General features: G+C 46.5%; 1 long non-coding RNA gene across 4 annotated transcripts in view; it reads right to left on the reverse strand.

Moving 5' to 3' along the window:
* LOC308064924 overlaps positions 1–19,935 on the reverse strand; it is a 47,958-nt gene continuing 28,023 nt past the window's right edge. For all 4 annotated transcript variants that reach the window (XR_013928592.1, XR_013928593.1, XR_013928594.1 and 1 more), the window contains one exon: positions 1–19,935. This exon is cut by the window's right edge. This is a non-coding gene — a long non-coding RNA (uncharacterized lncRNA).

Genomic DNA, 19,935 nt, shown 5'->3' on the forward strand with positions numbered 1-19,935 from the left:
CTTCTTCCCTCTTCCCTCTTTTCTTTTCTTTTCTTTTCTTTTCTTTTCTTTTCTTTTCTTTTCTTTTCTTTTCTTTTCTTTTCTTTTCTTTTCTTTTCTTTTCTTTTCTTTTCTTTTCTTTTCTTTTCTTTTCTTCTCTTTTCTTCTCTTTTCTTCTCTTTCCTTTCCTTTCCTTTTCTTTTCTTTTCTTTTCTTTTCTTTTCTTTTCTTTTCTTTTCTTTTCTTTTCTTTTCTTTTCTTTTCTTTTCTTTTCTTTTCTTTTCTTTTCTTTTCTTTTCTTTTCTTTTCTTTTCTTTTCTTTTCTTTTCCCTCACTCTCTGCAACCCCTCCTTTTCCCTTCTTTTCCCACTGTCCCTATAGAGCTTTTCAGTCTCTGTAAAGGAGCAACCGAAGAAAGATTTGCTGTCCCATTCGTTCCGCATTGCCCCCATAAAAAGCAAATATTTTCAGGTTGACTGAAAGTTTAACTTTGTTATTTTTTTTATTTTTAAAGAAAATCCAGCGTGACATGGCACGCGTTGGTGCCCTTGCCACTTAACAAATTACTTGTTTTTTTGACCTAAGTTAAATGCTGTGCAAATTTCCCTTGTCCATGTTTTCATTGTGTGCAGACTTCACTGATACAGAATAAAGAGCTAACTTGTTGGAACTTTTTAGCCAGAGCTTCCTTCATTCACAACAGATTTTTTTCTACTATGTCTTTAATGACACAAAAGCCTGGATCCTCAGCTGATGTAAATTGGCCACTGCCGGATTGCCCTCCACGGAGCCATGATGCTTTAGACCAGTTGTCGGTGGCCTGGGACATTCAGGCAGGGCTGCAAGGTGCAGCATGGTCTTCTTGCCTGACACTTCATTTCCCATTCCAGGGGACAAACGTGTTTTACCAAAGTAAATCCCCATCAAGTGCTTCCTCACAAGCCACCAAAGTGCTAGTTGCACAGATATTGAGGAAAAACTCCAAGCTTTTGTTGTTTTTGCAAACATAAAACCTAATTTAGCCTCTTGCACTGGCAAAGTCCAAGGGCTGGTGTCCCTGCAGGCAGCCAGTGGCTCAGCCCAGCAAAGCTGCTCTGAGGGCTGGAGCATCGGTGGGTGCAGGCTGCCAGCCCTGCCTGCGCTGTAGGCACCTGGGGGACAGAAGGGTCACTAACAGCCCTGGCACACAGTCCTATAGGTGACTGTGGCTTCGGGACAGGAGCTTCGCCAGACACCCACAAAAGCTGAGCGTGCTTTTCATAGTGCAGCTCTTCCCCTCCACCACAGTAACCAAACTGCTGTGCTGAAACCATTTGTCCACTCAGCCCTGAAAACTGAACTGGCCGTGCACAGGCTCACCCCCTCCTGTCAACCCTCTTTTATTTTCTCTAACATGCCATTTAATTTTCAAAAGAGAGAAATACTGTGCAGTTATAAATCTCATCTCTCTCCGCGCCCGACCCGCAGCCCCTCTCGCCCTGTGTGCAGCTCTGCCTCTGCCAGTGCCTTAGGGCAGCGGGTCAGCCCTCCCCACCGCTGCTGGCGGGCGGTCCAGCACGGGGGGCAGAGCTGGGCAGCCCAAGGTGAGATCAAGTCTCCTTCTGCAACGTAGCGGTGGCATTTCATGGCCGACCCCTTGGAGACTCCTGTGACAGCCCTCGCTGTGACAGATTGCTGGCCCAACAATGAACCCTTTGTGCCCTTCCGTTACTCCTGCAACCTCAGCTTCCACCAAAATTGCACTCTTCTCACAATTTTCCTTCCTTGGGGGAAAGCAAAAAGAAAATAAGGAAGCACCACTCATCTTTCTCAGGAATGGGATGCCTTCAACTGGGAAAGCCTGGGACTTTATACAGACTTTTTTTAGACTGCTGTGTCACAGCAATGTCTCTGCAAAGCTGTTTTGGAATGGATAAATCCTCTTGTTTTGCCTTTTTTTCTCATCCTCATATGAGTTCCTTTCCAGAGACGTGCAAAATAATTGTTGCTTTAGAACACAAACTGGTTTGATGTCCTGGTTTGGTGCCAGAACATCAGCAGCTGAAATGGCATCTTAGCTAGCAGTGCACCACTGCTTGTTTTTATGAAAAGAGAGAAGGGTTCTTCCAGGAGCACATTCAAAGCCTGGGCATACAGGGAGTGACCTTAGCCATGTGAGAAGTTTCCTCACCGTTCTGAATTAAAATTATTTTTGTACATGTTGGGGAAGAAATTGAATTTATAGCATTATTGCAAAGTACTATCAGCTTCAGACACATGGAGGGGGTCTGCAGTCACTGGAGGCAATAAGCTGCAGGACGAAGCATGTGTCAAGAGGTTCACCTCAGCAGTAACCTGGGGTTGCTTCTGCTGTGCTCTCCTCCAGGTCTATGTGCTGTACCCCTCACCATTTTTTTCCTTCCCTGGGCCCTTTCCGGTGTCAGTCAGGGATGTCAGGAGTCTGCTCTGGGACAGGGGGTGGGCTGCAGAGGAGGTTGTCTGTGACGGGCACTATGAGCGGTGGTTAGGGCTGGCTGGAAACTAAACCTGTAGGTGAGGGGAAGGAAAAAGTCTTGGGGGTGTTTCTGCAATTTTTTCACTCCTTTTCCAACCAGCTGTGGTTGCCCTGTACTCTGCTGTATGAAGACACAGGCACTTTATTATCCCAAGTGATTGGATTATGACTCAGGGTAATAATCAGTGCCCTCTTTTCCATAGCCAGTTAATGAGGTTCAAAGGCTGGGAGGTGGAGTTAACAAAGGACGAGACAGCAGACGGAGCGCATCTGTGCCCTGGCCACTGAGGAGGCAGCACAAGGAACCTTGGTTTGCTCCTGCTTGTCTTTTTCCTCTGGTTGCTGCTCCCTTTGCCCATACATTATTCCGCAGTCCCGCTTACCTGGCAGCGAGAGGAGCCTCGGGGAGCAGTGAGCACGTATACAGGTGTGTCTGCATGTGTGTGCATGCGTGTGCATGTGTGCATAAGTTTGCCAAGCTCAGGCTTGAGGGACGGTGTTCCTGGGAGGTCTGATGGGTGCAATACTCTTGGAGAAGCCTCTGCATTTTCATGGGGATAGGGCACAGAAAGGCTCCTCCCTCCCACTGGCTTATCCTGACCTGGTTTTCCCTTCCTACAGTGAAGGCCAGGCTCATATGTGGGGAGATTAGGATTCTGGCCCCGGCAGCTACAGGGGTGTGCCTGTGCCATTTCTTCAGGCTCAGTCAGGCACTACCAGGATTTCAAATGGCAACCGGCTTTCAGGACTGGCATCACTAGCTTTATGTTCATCTTTAAGATGGCCCAGACATTGACCAAGTGCCTTTCCCTCACCTCAGAAGTGGCTCTTCAGTTCTGCTATGTTAGCTGAGGTGCTGAAGCAGAGTCTGGATAACTATGAATATATGAATGGCCTTTTCAGCAGGATTTCAGGAGCTCCACTATGAAATTGCCTGCACCTGCCTGCTCTGTGGCAGTTTCATTTGCACACTGAGTTTCCCTGCACTGCAAAAGCAGCACATCCTCTACTTTTCTTTATGAGTCTGCAAGGCACAATGATGAATAGCTATGGAAGCTTTTCTCACCTGCAGCTTTTCAGAAGAATCCACCTATGTTAAAGTAAGGATTTATTTTGTTCAGGTGATTTCTTTTATTCTAAAAGATATTAACATCCTTTTAAAATCTGTAATGATATACACAGTCTCTACTTGGCTATTACTGCTAATAAGCACAGGAAATAAATAACTACTATAGACAAACAAGTTATAAATTAGTCTACTTGTCATCTTTGCTGAAGTCACTTTACATGTTGCACTGTGAAAACTTTTGTGGAATGATCACTGACCAGCCATGCTTGGGATCCACATTTTTGTCTTCATCCCACACATGTCACTCATGTTGACAAATAGTCTTTACTTATGTATAGGATTAGCACACTCTTGATTTCAGGAGAAGAGTGACAGTGACCACATCAATCAGATGAGAAGTTGCTTCAAATATCAGATTGTCTCCCTGAAGGGGATATGCTGTGCATTAACAGAAAGTAAGTTGCATATAATGGTAAAAGCATTAAGGTACCAGGTAAAGTTAAAGCCACCACAAGATGGGCTTCCTAGCCAGATGGTGTTTTGATAGGATGTGCCTGATGTTATTTCTGTAACACTCTAAGAATCATTAATTATGGTACTTGATATTTTTTTTCCTTCAAAGCCAACAGCAGGAAAATAAGGCGCTGATTTGAAACCTTAACAGCAACAACCAACCAAAAAACCCAAGCCCTTTGCAGGACAGCCAGTCTAGGGGCTGTGTTGAGCTGGAAACAGCCTAAAGTGCCTGTCGAAGGCTTCCCCTTGCAACTCAAGCAACCTACAGAAGGACATCTTCCAAAACCAGAAGTCGCTGTTTCTGCCACATAAGTTTGTTATGATCCTGGATCACGTGGAAGAGATTGACAACTTGTAGTGGTACATCCAGGCAGGGAGTGAAGCTCTTCACATATTAACTGCAGCTTGAGGTAACTTAAACCCACTGATGTTACCTATGCCTGATGACACAGCAGTGTCACATTCAGAGATTGCCTGCAAGGCCAGTCAGGGTAAGGGAAGAGCCCTGAAAAGGGCACGACAGCAAGCGCTGACCTGACAGCATCCCTCTTCTGAGCTGCCCGGGCTCAGTGCTGGTGCCAGGGGAGGCCTCTTGCTTCTCTTCTTAAACAATTCAGGAGTTCACATCTGCACGATGGCACCAATGGCAGCTCTGCACTGGCATGCCAGCAGTTCATCTCTAGAATATTCCCCGAAGGACAGGCAATCTTTTATTGACCCTGTCAATTTTCAGTACTCTACCCCACTCTTCTTAATCAAAATCACTTCAAAGACCCAAACCAGATTGATTCACATGTGAACACTACCCAAACTGTCGTCCAAGGGGGCAAATACTTGTCTTATGTTCCTTTGAACCCACTGTTGCCCGTTTACTTGTATTTACTTTGTGTGGCCTATGGCTGAACCATGGAAATCAGAAAACAAACTCCTATTCAGCAAGTCATGTCAAAGGTGACCGCTATGCCAGAGAGTCGACTGTGGGACAAACATTCCCTTGATCAGAGGCCTCTTTTGCAGTGCTGCTGTCTCCACAGTTACATACCTGTCTGCAGAAGCCTTTAGTTTATCTTGTCTATGCTGGAAGTCCTAGACGATGCCATCAATCTGAGAGATGAGAGGGATGCTCCTTTGACACTTGCACAATGGCTGTGGTGCAAGAGAAAGAAGATCAGCTCCCCTGCGAACCGCCTCCCTTTGAACCGCGCGAGGCGCGTCGGAGCGTCCCCATCTTCATGTTCAGGTCTTTTGAACTGAAAGGTGGAGCAGGAGAGGGCACCTCATGCCTCTGCAGGGTTACAGGGAGCTGTGAACACCACAAGGTGCCATGAAAACACAAACTGGCTCCTATCTTCCATTGATGTGAGCCAGGGGGCTGGTTGGAGCAGAGGGTGCAAACCTCCCGTGGGGACAGTGAGATGATGGAGTTTAAAATCTGCATCCCTAAAACCGCATGTTTCCAGAGGCTGGTTAGGGACCAACATTAACTGTCAAGAGCAACTGAGTGGCAGCAATGGTGAGCGGGGACCTAAGTGGTAGCTCGCAGCCTGCTGGGCTCTGCTGTCAAGCCCAGCAAAGACGGGGTGGGATCTCAGCAGCTCTGCAGATGGTTGAACAGCCAGCTTTGCTCCTCCAGCGATGAAATCTGTGAAGTGCTTAATGGCCTTGGGAAAAAAATGCTGTGCGTTGGTATAATGGCTCCACTTAGATCTCATTTCCCAGAGGTCCAAGGCAGAAAAATAATCCAAATACACTTCATCACAGAGCTCTCTAACCCACTTCCATGGTCTTAGTTGTGTCTCTTTCATGATCAAGTGATTTTTGAGATTTGCTGGCAAGACAACAAGAATACAGCAGTGTTGCTTGTCAGAAAACTGGGACTTTCCTGGGACTTTCGCACTCTTTTAAGGTGCTTGGAGGAGCTTTAAAAGTATTATAGAGTGATAAAAGGGAACTGGATGATTTTCCAGCTAGCAGGCTACTGCTGAGTCAGTGCGGGAGAGTTGAAGGCAGTGATGCTGTACAGTGTAATACAATCCCCAAACATATCTGAGCATCTCAGTGTACTTCAAGCCAAGAAATTGTATTCATGCCTCCTTACCATAGTGCTGATGAAAGCTCTCATCTGCTCCAGCTTATTAATCCTCCCAGTTTACTGCGGCTTGGCTGCCCTGTGCCCTGGAAAGCTGAAATTCAATAAACTTCACACAGATCAGTCAACTACTTTTCACTGCTGCACTAACAACCAAGACTGTTGCAAAAATGGGGAGTCACTCTGTACTATCCTCAGGGTGTATGGTACAGCACCCAGTGCCTCAGTCTAACGAAGTCAGTAGGAGACTGTGGAGTAAAATGCCAACCAGGAGTGAAAAGGCTATCACCAACAATTTTGTATTAATACAGTTCAAAGAGCAATCTGAATAGTAGGAGACATCTACATGTGAAAATACACAAAGGAGATTTGAAAGTCCAGTTTGTCTGTTCTAGAGGAGTATATTTTTCTCAGGATAGCAATTTCCCCATCTTTGGCTATAAATATGTAGGTGAGTACTCATACCGAGAAATTACATATTGAATGCAAAAAGTTTTTAAAAGTAGTGTCAAAATACATGGTTTAAATATGCACAAACCCAAACACTCTTACATAAAGCCAAACACCCTGTGACACAGATACACTAAACTTGCGTCAAGTTCTCTAATGCTGACAGCTTTTATGCCCTAGACTCTAAAGCATATCAAAGACCGTGGAAGAAATGGTAGCAGGACACAGCACCACTCTGGCTGGCTCTGTTGTTGTCTCATCTCTATATTGTTTTACTCATGGAAAGAGAACGAATGGGAGAAAAAAAGGAAGGAAGGGAGAAAGCTCAAATGAAAAGGTAAAACAAGAGGAGAGCTTTCAGAAAGAGCAGATCTTTTTGATTCGGTTCTCTTTTTCTTTTCATTCTGGAATAAGACGGAGTTGGTGCCACAATGGCTATGTGGGCTTCTCTCTGCAGACCACAGCTAGAAACTGGCCCTGCTCTTAGGAAAGTGCTCCACTCTCCCCTTTGTGCAACTACCCAAAGAACAGACACTTGCCTAGTGCTGGCATGCTTTGCAAAACCTCTTAGTCCCTCTCTGCTCCCCACAGCCAGCCTTTGCACTGTTGGTCTTAGGACATTAGAGATTGGCAATGAAATTAGAAAGGGAACAAACATTACTGGGTTTCAAAGAGCCTCATGTGCCCACTTAGGGCTATACTGTAGTCCCTAGAAGTCTCCCCAAGGTAACAGGAGCCCAGCCTAGGTCTAGGATTCCTGCTTATAAAGCACATGTATTTGGAATTACAGCCATGAATTCCATAACTCTAGGATCCAATCTCTAGATTCCAGATCTCTAGGATTTCTACACAGAAGTGAGAATGTCAAAGTTTCCAGCTGAATTTGCTTTATGGATTAAAAGCCAGCTCAGGCAGAGCCAGGCCTCCTTGCTCTGGTTCTCTGGATGCTGCCCCACAGCCCAGCCATAATTCTAAGTTTTGATGAAATGGTGAGAAGAGGGACCAGGATCCCAAGCGGGATGCCTTGGAACCACAGCTCAGAGTGTCCATCCTCCAGCGTGGGCTGAGCCGTCAACTCAGAACCTAGGAGTTACATCTGTAACAACAGCTCAAGGAAGGTGAACATGTCAGACTGACAGCTCTTGTTGCTGTTTTCACCTGCCCGCTGACAGGCAGAGGTGCATGGCTTACGTGAAACAAGCAGCCCCGAGACGGGCTTGCAGCAGGCACTTGACCTCCAGCCTGCGGCCTGACAGGACAGCTGACTAGGCTTGATGCAATACAACCCTGCGTGCCTCCCTTACATTCTGAGGCTGAGAGGAGGCAGAACTGTTGGTTTCCTCCCTTCCCTCCCTATTTCCCTATTTATGGTGCTTTAAGCCTCTTGCTACTCTGCTGCTTTGCCACCAGGAGAATGAAGCTGTGGCCAAGATGAAAACTGAGCAGTAATTCTGGTGCTGGAGGTCTCCTTGCTGGTTTGTGGGCGTAGCTCCCTTCCTGATACCAGCCTGTGGCACGGGAACTGGATCTCTCTTCCCTAAACCTCCAAATAATGTCCTGAATCTGAGCCTTGCAAAGCAGCATTCAACCACTCGGACTAAAATCTCATGCCCCACCTCCCTCCAGGGGTCCCAGGGCAACAGCACAGCACTTCAAAACTGTGGGAGGCTGCCTCTCCGTTACCAGGAACATTCAGCCTTTGTACGTGCTTCAACGTTTCAGAAACTGTAGGGTTTCATCGCTGCACTGCGCTCAGCTTAGGGAGCGCAAATAAGCTCCCCGAGACCCATCGCATGGTTAGTGCGAGCCAATGAGCGGGCTCACGAAGGGCACAGCTTGCCAAAAGAGCAGATGTGTCCGAAGCCTGTACCAGTTAATTTTGTGACCTACTGAAATCACTGAGAGATTTATACTGCTAATTACTGACTTTGTTTCTGGTTTAATCACCCTTTCCTTCACCTTTCTGTAAAGCTGAGAAGGGAAAAAACACTGATAAACGTCTCATCTTCAGCAGCATATTGTTTCAAATATAAGCACGTGAATTAAAAGATGTTTGGTCTTTTTTTGGGAAAAAAAATTACAAAAAAATATATTTTAGCTAAAGCTTTTAATCCAGCAGCAAGGCATACTTTTCTTTCATTTCCCAGCCAGAATCTTTCATGCTGTGGAAGAAAAATTATTTAAAAATACTTTTTCTGCTCTGGACATGAACAAATGAGCTGCAATAGATGGAAATTTCTCTTAAATGCCCAGGAAAACGAATAACAGGGGTGAGATGCTGTCAATATGTCACAAAATACACTAAGTCCTTGATTCTGCAAAGTTTTACTCCCCTTCATAAATACATTTAGCACCTAATTTCACTGAACCTGATATGGTTACACACATGCATAAAATCGCAATGTGCAGGCCGTCTCAGGGAGCGTATTAACCAAATTGTATTCTCTTCCTAAATGGCTCTTTCTGTGATTTACTCTGGCTTTATGTGCTTCACTCCCCCACGCACCTCTGATGCTGGGCTCCCCTGTTTTCCGTCAGGATTGGCTCTAGGCACACCATGCAAATAGACACACGAAAAGGCCTGACAAGAAACTGTGGCTTAATAGGCTGAACAGAAAAACTGTGCCTTTACTTTTTGCATAGCAGATCCAGCCTTGAAACTGATTCTTCCTAAAGCCTTGGGCAAATTACTCAAACCTCTTGCTACCCCCCCAGGAGGGCAGCAGTTCTTACAGAGCTGTTCAGCAACCTGGTAACGCTGACAAGCTGCCACGACCATCACAGAACAAAGCCCCTCAATGCTCATGTTCTTTCCTTCAGGAGAGATTTGGTTGCTGGAAAGCCCATGTAGTGGGCCAAAGGCTGTATTTTGACCTCACTGCAAATACTGCAGCTTGGAGAGCAAATGAGGAAACCAAAGGCAATGCAGTATGTCCCGCTGCATTTTTTCCTTCAGCAGCTGCATTGCTTGGCATGTTGAGTATTTTAATGCCTCCAGGCCCTGAGGTGGCACCACTTTCTATGGGTTAGGCTAAGGAAGGCAGGACTGGGACCTCCAGTTTTGGTTTCTTCCCAATGGACACCAGGTACCTTGCCTCCTGCTCCTATCAGTTCTCTTCCCACCAACTTCCTGGGCTTGTTTGTGCCTGGGGTTTGGGAATATGAAGAACTCTATAAGAAAAGTTGAGCTTAAGCACCTAAAGGTCTCTGTTGCTCCTTCCTGCACATTCAAACCCTCTCCAGATGATGGCCTGGATGTTAATACACAAGTGGCACCGAAGTACTGAAGCAGTCAGTCCCAAGTGCCTCTCAGAGCAGAAGCAATGGAGCTGGTTACGGCTCCCACAATCTCTTCCTGCAGCATCCATCCCATTAACAGTGGTACAGAGCACTCAGCCCCAAACCAACCAAACCAAAGCAAAGCAACCAAACCAGTGCTACCAACAGCAGTGAGCGGCACAACCGGTTGTTTCCTCAATCTGGTAAAATTTGTTGTCAGGGACTTAACTCTGTATGAAAGGAATGTTGTTTCATTTCAGAACCAGAGATTTCCGACAAGACAGAGCATGAGCTTTCTGAAAGGCGAGAGCTTTTTGTTTTTTTCTCACAAACATGCTCAGACATAGCTTTCCTTTCAGCTAATTAAGCTGTTTTAAAGCAAACTGGTCAAACAGTGACATCGTGGTGGGGAGCCTTGGAATCAATTGCATGATATAGAAGGCAGGACATTTAAGGGTGACTTCTGCCATTGTTTCCCCTGGCTGAATCTTTTCTACTTGGTCAATGCTGCCAGAGTGACCCTATACAATTGGGAGAATTCAAAGCCACTGACCTCAAGAGATGCCATTAAGAAGGCAACTGCAGAATAAAATTTCATGGTTGGGAGCCAAATTTACCTTCTCCTTCCATGTCTTGATGCTTACAATATTTTATATGTATGCTTTCTTCCTGTCATTAGCATACCGCTAAACCAGCTAAATAAAAAGAGAAGGTAGATGTAAGGCAGCACTGGCAATAACTGCATCACGGCTGTACGCGAGAGCTGCACCATTTAAGGTGAAAGCTAGAACCGCAAACAAATCCTCTTAGAGCATTACGGTGGTTCCTTCGGCTTCATGACAGTGAGTGATTGGTAGGAGTAAGATTCACTTTGCTAGCACAGAAGATGGACTTTGCCTAGCATATATTTTGTTAAACAGAGTATGACATCCATTGTTTTTCCAAGCTGCTGGATATAAAATCGGTGAGTTTCAACATCTGCCAAATGACCGTACAGTTTCCCATGTGCAAAGAAAAGACAAATTTGAAACATTCTATTAATAACTAGGAGCACTAGCAAAAGTGGGAACCTCACTGTTTTCTTTCTGAGGACATCAGGGAGGCCACTCAGTCAGGCAGCAGACACACAAAGAAACCTTGGGAAACCTGCAAACGCGGGAGCCGCTGCTGCAGCCTTGTGCAAAGCCATGATAAGTGCAGTGGCTGCAGCCAGAGAAAGTTTCCCGTGCCACCAAAGAGATGCTCCATCCAGCTGTTTTCAGCATGCACCAGCTACATGAGGCTGTGCCAAGGTTCACAGCATCGAGCCCCCTTTCCACAAAGGCATCAGACATGGTGGGTTTGCCCCTGTGTGCTCAGCACACACAGATGAAACAGAGGTAGTGCAGCAGCATGTTGCAGCATATGATGAACAGTCCCTACATGTCCATTTCTGCTCCTCATGAACCTAGCGGAAGCCCAGCCAGCTCTCCTGGACATGCCCTGTGCCATTGCCCTCCTGCACATACTCCTTGCCACTGCCTGGAGAACCTGTGTCCCCTATGGCAGAAAGTCTCCTGCAGGATCAGAGGGATCCAGAACCTCACCATGCTGCATGAGGAGAGCAGTGATCCTGCCTGCACTGGGGAACTCAGGCCAGGGTTGTGCTGGGGCTCCCCATAGAGTTATGCAGGGCATCTCTGTAGATGTGAGGCTATCTTGCACCTGCATCCAATGCCATGCATGTACATTATTTCAGAGGGTACAAGGGGAATTTTTTTTAAACAGGATCATGGGAGCTAAAAATCCTCAGGTTACATTGTGGGGCAACACGACCCACATGGAAACACCATGTAGTGGCTTACTTGGAAGCTTGGCTGTCTGGCACAGATGGTCTCGGCTCTGGACCATGGCTGCTCCCAGCCCAGCTGGGTGGCAGGGCACACGTCTCTGCCCACAGAGCCCTCTGCATCAGGGCATTGTTCTGTCAAGTCAGCCCGGCCTAGTCCAAATAACAAAGCTACCGTCACGGCAGAAGAGTCAGAGGGTGATGGAGGCTGCTGCATGGCAGGGCATTGGTGCCCCCACGCACCCCACGGCCAGCGGCTCTCCTGGAAAGACATCACCACTGATTTTAAGCCATTGGGATGGGCAGAGGAGCCCATCGATGGGAGTGCATCAGCTCCGGGCTGTCCCTTTACCCACGTGTGCACGCGCGTGTACTGGCACGCGTGGGCACCCTGCCCCTCTCCCTGCTGAGCCCCACTGGGCCCCCACTCCCCTTTCCTGTGATATCGCATGTTCAACATGATGACTTGCTCTATAGAAGCCATGTGTTGTCATAATGTAACATCATTAAACAAAGTGTTTAGAGCAGTTTTCGCAGAGCCAGAACATGAACAACAAAACCCGCCAATTACAGTGTCATTTTGTGTAGTTGTTAAGGTTTCAAATGTCTCCAACTTTCTCTGGTAGGCCATATTGAGCATGTCACAGCGAACATCTGAGATAACGATTTGCTAGGCAATGTGCAATTCTCGCCTTTTTTTTTTTTTAATATCCGAGAAGAAAGAGTTCTTTATAATAATTTGGCTCAAATGTCTACACACATTGCTCCAGCGTCTGTAGCAGCATGTGTTTCTAGGATTGTTCTGGAAGAGAAAATGCAGAAACAGCAGGGAGCAGAAGATAAACAGGCAATTCGTGACTCATTAAAACAAGCATTGGTAGCCAACATTGTGGAGTGTGTGAAGGCCCCAGATCCAACTCGCCTATAAACTTTTTTTACCAGCTGGACTTAGCATCTGTCAGAGTTTGGAAAGAGAGATAATCTGGTACAAATGATTTCAGTGTGTCGCATTTATTAACCTGCCACCTTACATAACACTGCTGATTGGGAACTGGGGGACCGGCTTGAGCGGTGACACAGCTTATTGTCCAAACGGTACGACTTCACTACTAAAGATGCCATCTTCCCTGCCTCTTTTTAAATTATAATGAAGACAATGGAGCAACGACAAAAAAGATAATGAAGCAAACTAAAAAAGCTAGCAGTTTCGAGAAATGTAAGTGCCAAGACAGTATCCTCAGCAGGTCTTTTTCCTTTGCTTGTTTTTTTTCCCCAGTCCCCACTTTACTCCACATGCTCAGAAAACTTTTAAGCCTGCTTGTCACAGGAGCTGGGATGCACACCTCTGAATAAAACAACCCCCCCATCTCGCTCCCTGAGCTACTGCCGGCCAAGTGTGATATTATTTACTGCCTGAACAGCTCCAGGAGTAGAAAACATTGTGGATGTCATGGCAGGCTCAACACCCCACATAAAAATGAACATGATTTTTTTCAAAGCATTTTAGAGAATTTCAAATATGTTCTCCCTTTTAAATGCAGTTTCTTTCATTAAGGGCCTGATCCTTCTGTAATTAATGTAGATGGAAAAATTCCTTTTGATTCCAAAAGGGAAAAGGCTGGTTCCTGATGCTCTGCAGGAACTGCTGGCTTGGCAAGAGGAAAATATCCATTGGAAATAATATATACATTTATCCTAGTTTGGGTTTCGGCTCTTTCCAGCTCACTGAACACTTACTAGGGACTACTTGACAAACAGAAAACCACAAAGTGGTGTTTTGCTTCTTTTCCAGATCAGATGCCATGAATTTCAAATTAATAGAGATGTTTACTCGCTAATACAAAATTTACATGTATTAGCTTATAAAATATGAATATGCCAGTTTCTTGTTGCAAAATGCAGTGGTGCCATTTAAAAAACACAAACTGCAGAGACTTTGGGAGAAAAAAACCAACATTCAGGCTTAGGAATACCTCACATTTCATTTTGGTTAGCCTATTATTTGTAGTTTTGAAACTTTATGGGTCCCCGAACTAATCTTTTCTGAGTATGAAAACATTAACATATGGTTTAACACAGAACAGGGCTGGAAAGTCCATATCCCAAATGCACATTGCATGCAGGGTGACATTCACACTAAATATCATCCCACAGGGTCTGTACTCCATTTTACCTGGGATTGGAGAGCCATGAAATCTCTGGAAAAGTTGTTCATGAGTCTGAACCAAATGGCGTGCAGTGTACTGAGATACTAGCAGCGTGTGCTGCTGCCAAAGGTTGTGGCTCAAATGTCTCTCTAAGTAACATTAAAAATCTGCTGCTTCATGCCTATGAATTTCAATATTTATAGCGTTCAATAAAATGGTCCACTGTCAGAGAGAGATGTGCCACTGTTCACTCTCTGAGCAGATGGGCTGCAATATGGCACATTTACATGGACCAGCTGTGGAGTGCAGAAATGAATGCTGGTCAGAGGCAGGCTGGAGGCACCACATCTGGAATGCAACCAGGCCCGCCTCCGCAGCCGCCAGGACGTTTCCTGAGCAGGACCAGCTCTGATTTAGGGCCGCTCACCAGTGTACCTTAAACTGCATCGAGAGTCCTCATTAACACAAGAGACTACGGTGAGGTTTAGGGCCTGGAGCTTCTCTGCTGGGCATCTGTTAGAGCCCGGGGATGGCACTCTGTAGCCTCATGTAGAGGCGCCCCGGGGAGACATTCTCTCCTGTACGGTGTTATGGGCTAAATTTAACTTCTTTTTTTTTTTTTTTTTAATTCTCTCCTGTACAGTGCTGTACACTGAACGCCTTCCAATGCAAGCGGCAAGAAAGCCTCTCTTGCCTCTCACCCCTCCCTGCAAGTCTGCTAACATTCTGAAACTTCATTGATTTTTTGTTTTTAAGCAGAAAACAGTGAATACTCCAGCACCGCATAAAGAGAATAAAGCGCATGTCTGCTTTGTTTCTGCAGTTAAAGGGGATTTTTGAACCTTTAGATCACAACTTCTAGCAAAAAGGCTGGTGGCTACTTCTATATAAATTGTTTTACACTGTGCTTGGGCAAAATCCTGGAGCCTCTGAAGTCAATGGCAGAATTCCCACTGATTTCCAGTAGAGTTAGGATTTTGCTCAATTAGAATAAATAGACCTTAAAGTGGGTATAAAAAATAATTTACTTACATATTAAGGCCCCGCTGTGCTTTCAGAGTGGTCTAATGTGTCCTCAGTGTATATAAAAATCACACGTTTAAATCAAAAGGACAGAGCAAACATATATCTTTGATTCTGTGCAGATTTAATCAAAATCAAATTAATATATCTGCTATTGCAAATCAGACCTTCCAATTTTTCCAGATCAACATATTTCGTCACCGCGTTTTACTGTCATGGAAGTGATAAGTGTATGCTGGGGAAGGGAATACAGGTGTGAGAGAGAACCAACTTTCTGAAATCTGGTATTCTTTGGTATTTCAGCCTTCACAGACCTCACACTGGCAATACGGTGCCAGCTGAAGTACAGTGCTGCCCAGTGACCAGCCTCCTGCATGGCAGCTCCCCCGCTTCAGAGTATAAATGAGTTTCACCTGCCCCTGAGGCTGAACATGCAAAGCTGTGGAGAAGAATTGGTGCTGTGCTCCTAGGGGTGTTTTCTACCCCTCCTCTTACCTCCCACCCTCTCACCCCTGCCATTCACAGGGTTTTAAAGCGTTTTTGAAGGCTTGGCTGGTTTTAATGAATAGGCACACAAAGGGGGAAATAAACTGCCCAGTTTATGATTGCTTCTGTCATCTTGCTGGAGGAAGGCAGGATGAGAGCTAACATGAATATGGCTTTAGAAAGAGCATTGCCACATATCTGCTCTATTCTTTTTCATCATTCCTGGGTATCTGTGACACTGTGAAGCCCAAATATGCTGAGGAAATCCATCACCAACACATACACAGCCAGGACTCCGCAGTGTAGAGTAGCAATGTGCATTTAAAAATTATGGTGAGTACAGATCCTTGCACTTTGTGTCCAATATTGCTCTCAGGGAAGTTAATGGCAGAACTCCCTTCAACCGTCGGGGGGCTGCCGCTTGGCGCTGTTCTTTGTTCTTTGATTAATAATTCAGAGTACATCTCAAATCACACATCCAGCATACTCCAAAGCTGCACAGGGCACAGCATATTGCACATCAGCAATAATACCCTGAATCTGGTTAGGGCTGAATAGCTCTGTCCTCATGGGGCAGGCCCTGGGGACACTCCCTCTGCACAGCAGATACGCTGCAATGCTGCTCCTCTTTGCTCTGCTGGGGGACAAGTTATATCATGGGGTGGAGGGCACTGTCTGAAAAGCAGGGGATTAGGATGCCAACCCAGGAGAGGAGAGCCCCTGCTCAACCCCTTCGCAAAAACTAAGCTGGGGAAACCTGGGGATGCACGAGGATTTGATGTGCACACATACATTGAAACCACCAAGGATGTGTGGACAGGCATGAAAACTGGGGAAAAATCCTGAGCATCTTTTCCAGAGACCTCAGCAACAGGGGAACCTGGGACTCAGCCCTGCAGCAAGCTGGTAGCATTGGCATAGCCCTGATTTCTCTACCTGTGAACCAGAAAGAAAAGTCCTACCCCACCACAGGGGAGCTGCAAGGAGAAATATAAGTGGGTTGTGAGGTGCCTCAGGACTGTGGCCACAAGGCCATATTCACACTAAAAGTACATGGAGGACTTGATGCCCTTTGGGACTGACAGCTGTGTACTAATCAAGGAAAGCTTAGGTAATTGCTATCTGAAACAAGGCTCGCAGCATCTGTGTTATTGTAGCCTGTCAGAACTGTTAGAGCAATTTTAATCCAGATTTACAGGCATCACCTTCTTCCTCTACCAGGCAAAACTGTGGGACCCACCTGAGGCAGAGGAGAGCCCTCAGGCCAAGCAAGCCTGGCCAAGCAGCTCCCAGCTTCAGAGAAAAAAGTTACAGCACTTGGAGCCATGATCTGTCTTTTGCTGCCTGGGATGGAGGGCGACAGACAGAGCCGTTACCATCACAAATCACTCCCGCACTAGGTGTCCATCAGGCAAGCACTGTTCCAGTGCGGGCTGTCTGGCACAACATGTGCCTGTCATGGACTGCTGCACATGCAAGTTTTCCCATCTTGTAGGAGATATTTTGACCATATCCTTCCTGACAAGAAACAAGTCTATTCATGGCCAGTTTATTTTCATAAATAATCCAGCCCTTAGTACACTGCACACAGGTGTATTTGGCTTTTAGTACTATTTATTATCCTTCCCCCCGCCATTGCAGAAGTAGCTCAAGGAACTCCTAAGTTTATTTTAACTTAGGGTATTTTAACTAAGGGAGTTTTACAAGGTCTCAGACCTCAAGGTCTGTTTGAACTCACCTATTCTCTGCCATAGTGGCATTTGATTGCTCAATAGCAAGCACCATAACCTGGGTGCCTGCATGGTAAAGTGAGAATTTTTTTTTTGTTCTGATCAAATTATACACAGTGGAAAAAGGCAGGTGTTAGGGAGATACTGACAGATCTCAGATGATCTTGCTCATCCCCAAGACTTTCTGAGTCCCATTTCCAGTCTAAATTTAGAGCAGCCTGTGGGCTGATCTAACCTGCACTGTTCTGGCAGTGGTCACCAGAGGGGCTTCTGCCAGCTGATGATGAGATGAAGTCACAGGCTATATCCAGACACAGACTGTGTGTTCCCCACCTGACAGTACCACAGGAGTATGAAGAAGCCCTTTCAAATAGCAAATTCTCTCGGTTCTACCCTTCTAATGCTTTACCCCCACTCACTGTGCAGAACTAGCACAGGCCAGGGAAAGGTGGCTTGTAAGGACTTTTTTTGTGGTACTGGTGGAAATCTGTTGGCAACTGTGATGTCAGCCTGATTTTCACATTCCTTTATAGGTTTTAAAGGAAAATGAATATGTTGTTTTCCTTGCTAACTGAGTGTGTCTCACCTGTAAACCAATCTAAAGCAAGTGCAGGGCGCTCTTTCGTCAGGCCAAGCCCTTTCTGATGGGAAGGAATGGTGGTACCATGGTGCATCTCAGCGGCCACTGCATGTGGGGAAACGTCAAAAAAATGTCTACAGATGATCAAACCAGATTTATTGCACTAGTGTCTGCAATCCCATTTTTGGTGCAAACATTAAAGATCAAGTTGCTGCTTGACAAAGCAAAATTATCACGATATATAGCTTGACTCGAGATGCCAAGGAAGACCATCCTGTGCTGGCCAGCAGCAGTCCAATACAATCAAAGAAGCAGCAGTGGAGCTTGGTCCATATGTTTGTCCTGTTCACGCTGCTGAGCAGAATCCTGCCACACCAATTTCAGAGCTTTGAAGGCCAGAAGGGACCATTATATCACGCCGTCACCAGCCCTGGCTAGGGCTGCCCGGGCAACAGATGGCTGAAATGCAATCGAAGCTCATCAGGAGAAAAAATTTCTGCTTTATAATTTTTTTTAAAAAAAGACAACCCAAACCCAGTCCATTCTAAAACTCTACATAGAGCTTTAACAGCAAGGGAAGAAGAAAAACCAGCCATGCAGTATTTTGTTCTGGAACCATCAGAACATGAAGTTTTTTAAACAAATCAGGCTTCCTTGGGCTTTTAGCAGCTGCCAGACTGTTTCATCCACTCCTTTTAACAGTGGGAAGCTTTTCAGCCACAGGATAGTGTAGTGCTGGCAGTCGGGGCTACTGCAGTGGGTCAGGGCTTTGCTGAAAGCTCACAGTACGCTTCTGCAAAGTTGTGTATCCTCAGAGGAGCTGTGGATTGCCACCACCCATGGAGCTGTTCAGCACGAAGTGCCTTCTCCAGATGACATTTAAGCTAGCGGGGAGGCAGCTGGCAGGGGGAAATCACACAAGACGGGGGACCAAAGGAGTCCCAGGTCCTCTGGGTTACTTGCCCTTTAGGCAAGGTGGCTTCCCAGTGCTGAGAGTGGAGCAACCCAGTGGAGGCATCTTAGGGCCCCGAGGAATGTGTTTGGCTGGGATGGGCACGGCCAGGCTCACCCGTCGCGCCCCTCCAGCTGCAGTGCCCAGCACAGCAGCCAGTCTCCGCTGCACCATGCCTACCCCGGCAGAGGGGCCCTGTGTGCGGGTGTTGGAAAGGTGCCTGCCAAGTCATGGCCAGCACCCAAACACAATTCTTGCAAGAAATGTCTCTCTGTAGCGCTCACAACCACTGCAGCCCACAGCAGCACCGCAGAGGTGGTCCACCCAGGGCAGCAGATCTGGTGTCGAGTGAGCCCGCACGGCTTGACCTGCTGTAGCAGCCATGTGGCCACAGCCTGCAGGGTGCCCGGGATCTCACCCGCTGTGCCCACGTCATGACGAGGCAGCCCTCGCCCCTCTCCTTTCTCTGCAGCGTCGGGATGTTGCTTTCCCTGAAGTCGGGGGCCAGAGCAAGGCATCGACAATGGACTGACGCTGTTTTCATTTTGCAGCTGGCTGCATGATCTGAATAGAGCTGAGAGTGCTGCAGGGGCAGTGAGAGAAAATCCATTTCTAAAAAGATATGGCAGTGTCAGGAGCATAGGGTAGAAAACCAGCGCTGGGCTGGTAGGCAGGGGTGCACGGCACTCCCTGCTAGCGACCACATTAAGCCTGTCGTAAGAGAGGTACGGGACTTGGGAACTTGAAGCCTTGTTAAAGGGCTCCCAAAGGGCAGCTGGGCCCCCGAGGGTGTCTGTGGTGACTCTTCATCTCTCGTACCTCTGATCTTTATTACGTCTGGTTCCTCCCTCTTGACTTGCAGGGCAACCCTTGTGCTGTGCCACAGCAAATCCCCCTGGTGCTCACAAACCTTCCCGCAGGTAACTGCCTTCAAAGGAGGTGAGAGGCAGAGCAGAGCCCAGCGCTGAAGTGCTTCACACACCATCGGCAGGGTCCTCTGCGTTTATAAATTCATACCAGTCTCTGGATTTATCTTAGAGCTGGAAATGAATAATATAACACCATAAATACTCACTGGGGAAAATCCAAACAGACCATCATTCATGTGCTAAATTCTTTCCTAGTGTCTATCGTGCAACTACTTACTGGCCAGAAAGACTTTGCATAGCAGTAAAACTGTCTCCCTCTGGTAAAATGAGAAAGAGGGTAGAAGGCATAGAGAATATTTGCATTTAACTTCATCTCATGGAGACAGAACATTAAAATGCTATTTGGTAACTTAGTCATAGAGAAGAATAGTAGAGCCATAGGCC

This window comes from Falco punctatus (assembly GCF_963210335.1).
Source record: "Falco punctatus genome assembly, chromosome: 5".
Taxonomy (NCBI): domain Eukaryota; kingdom Metazoa; phylum Chordata; class Aves; order Falconiformes; family Falconidae; genus Falco; species Falco punctatus.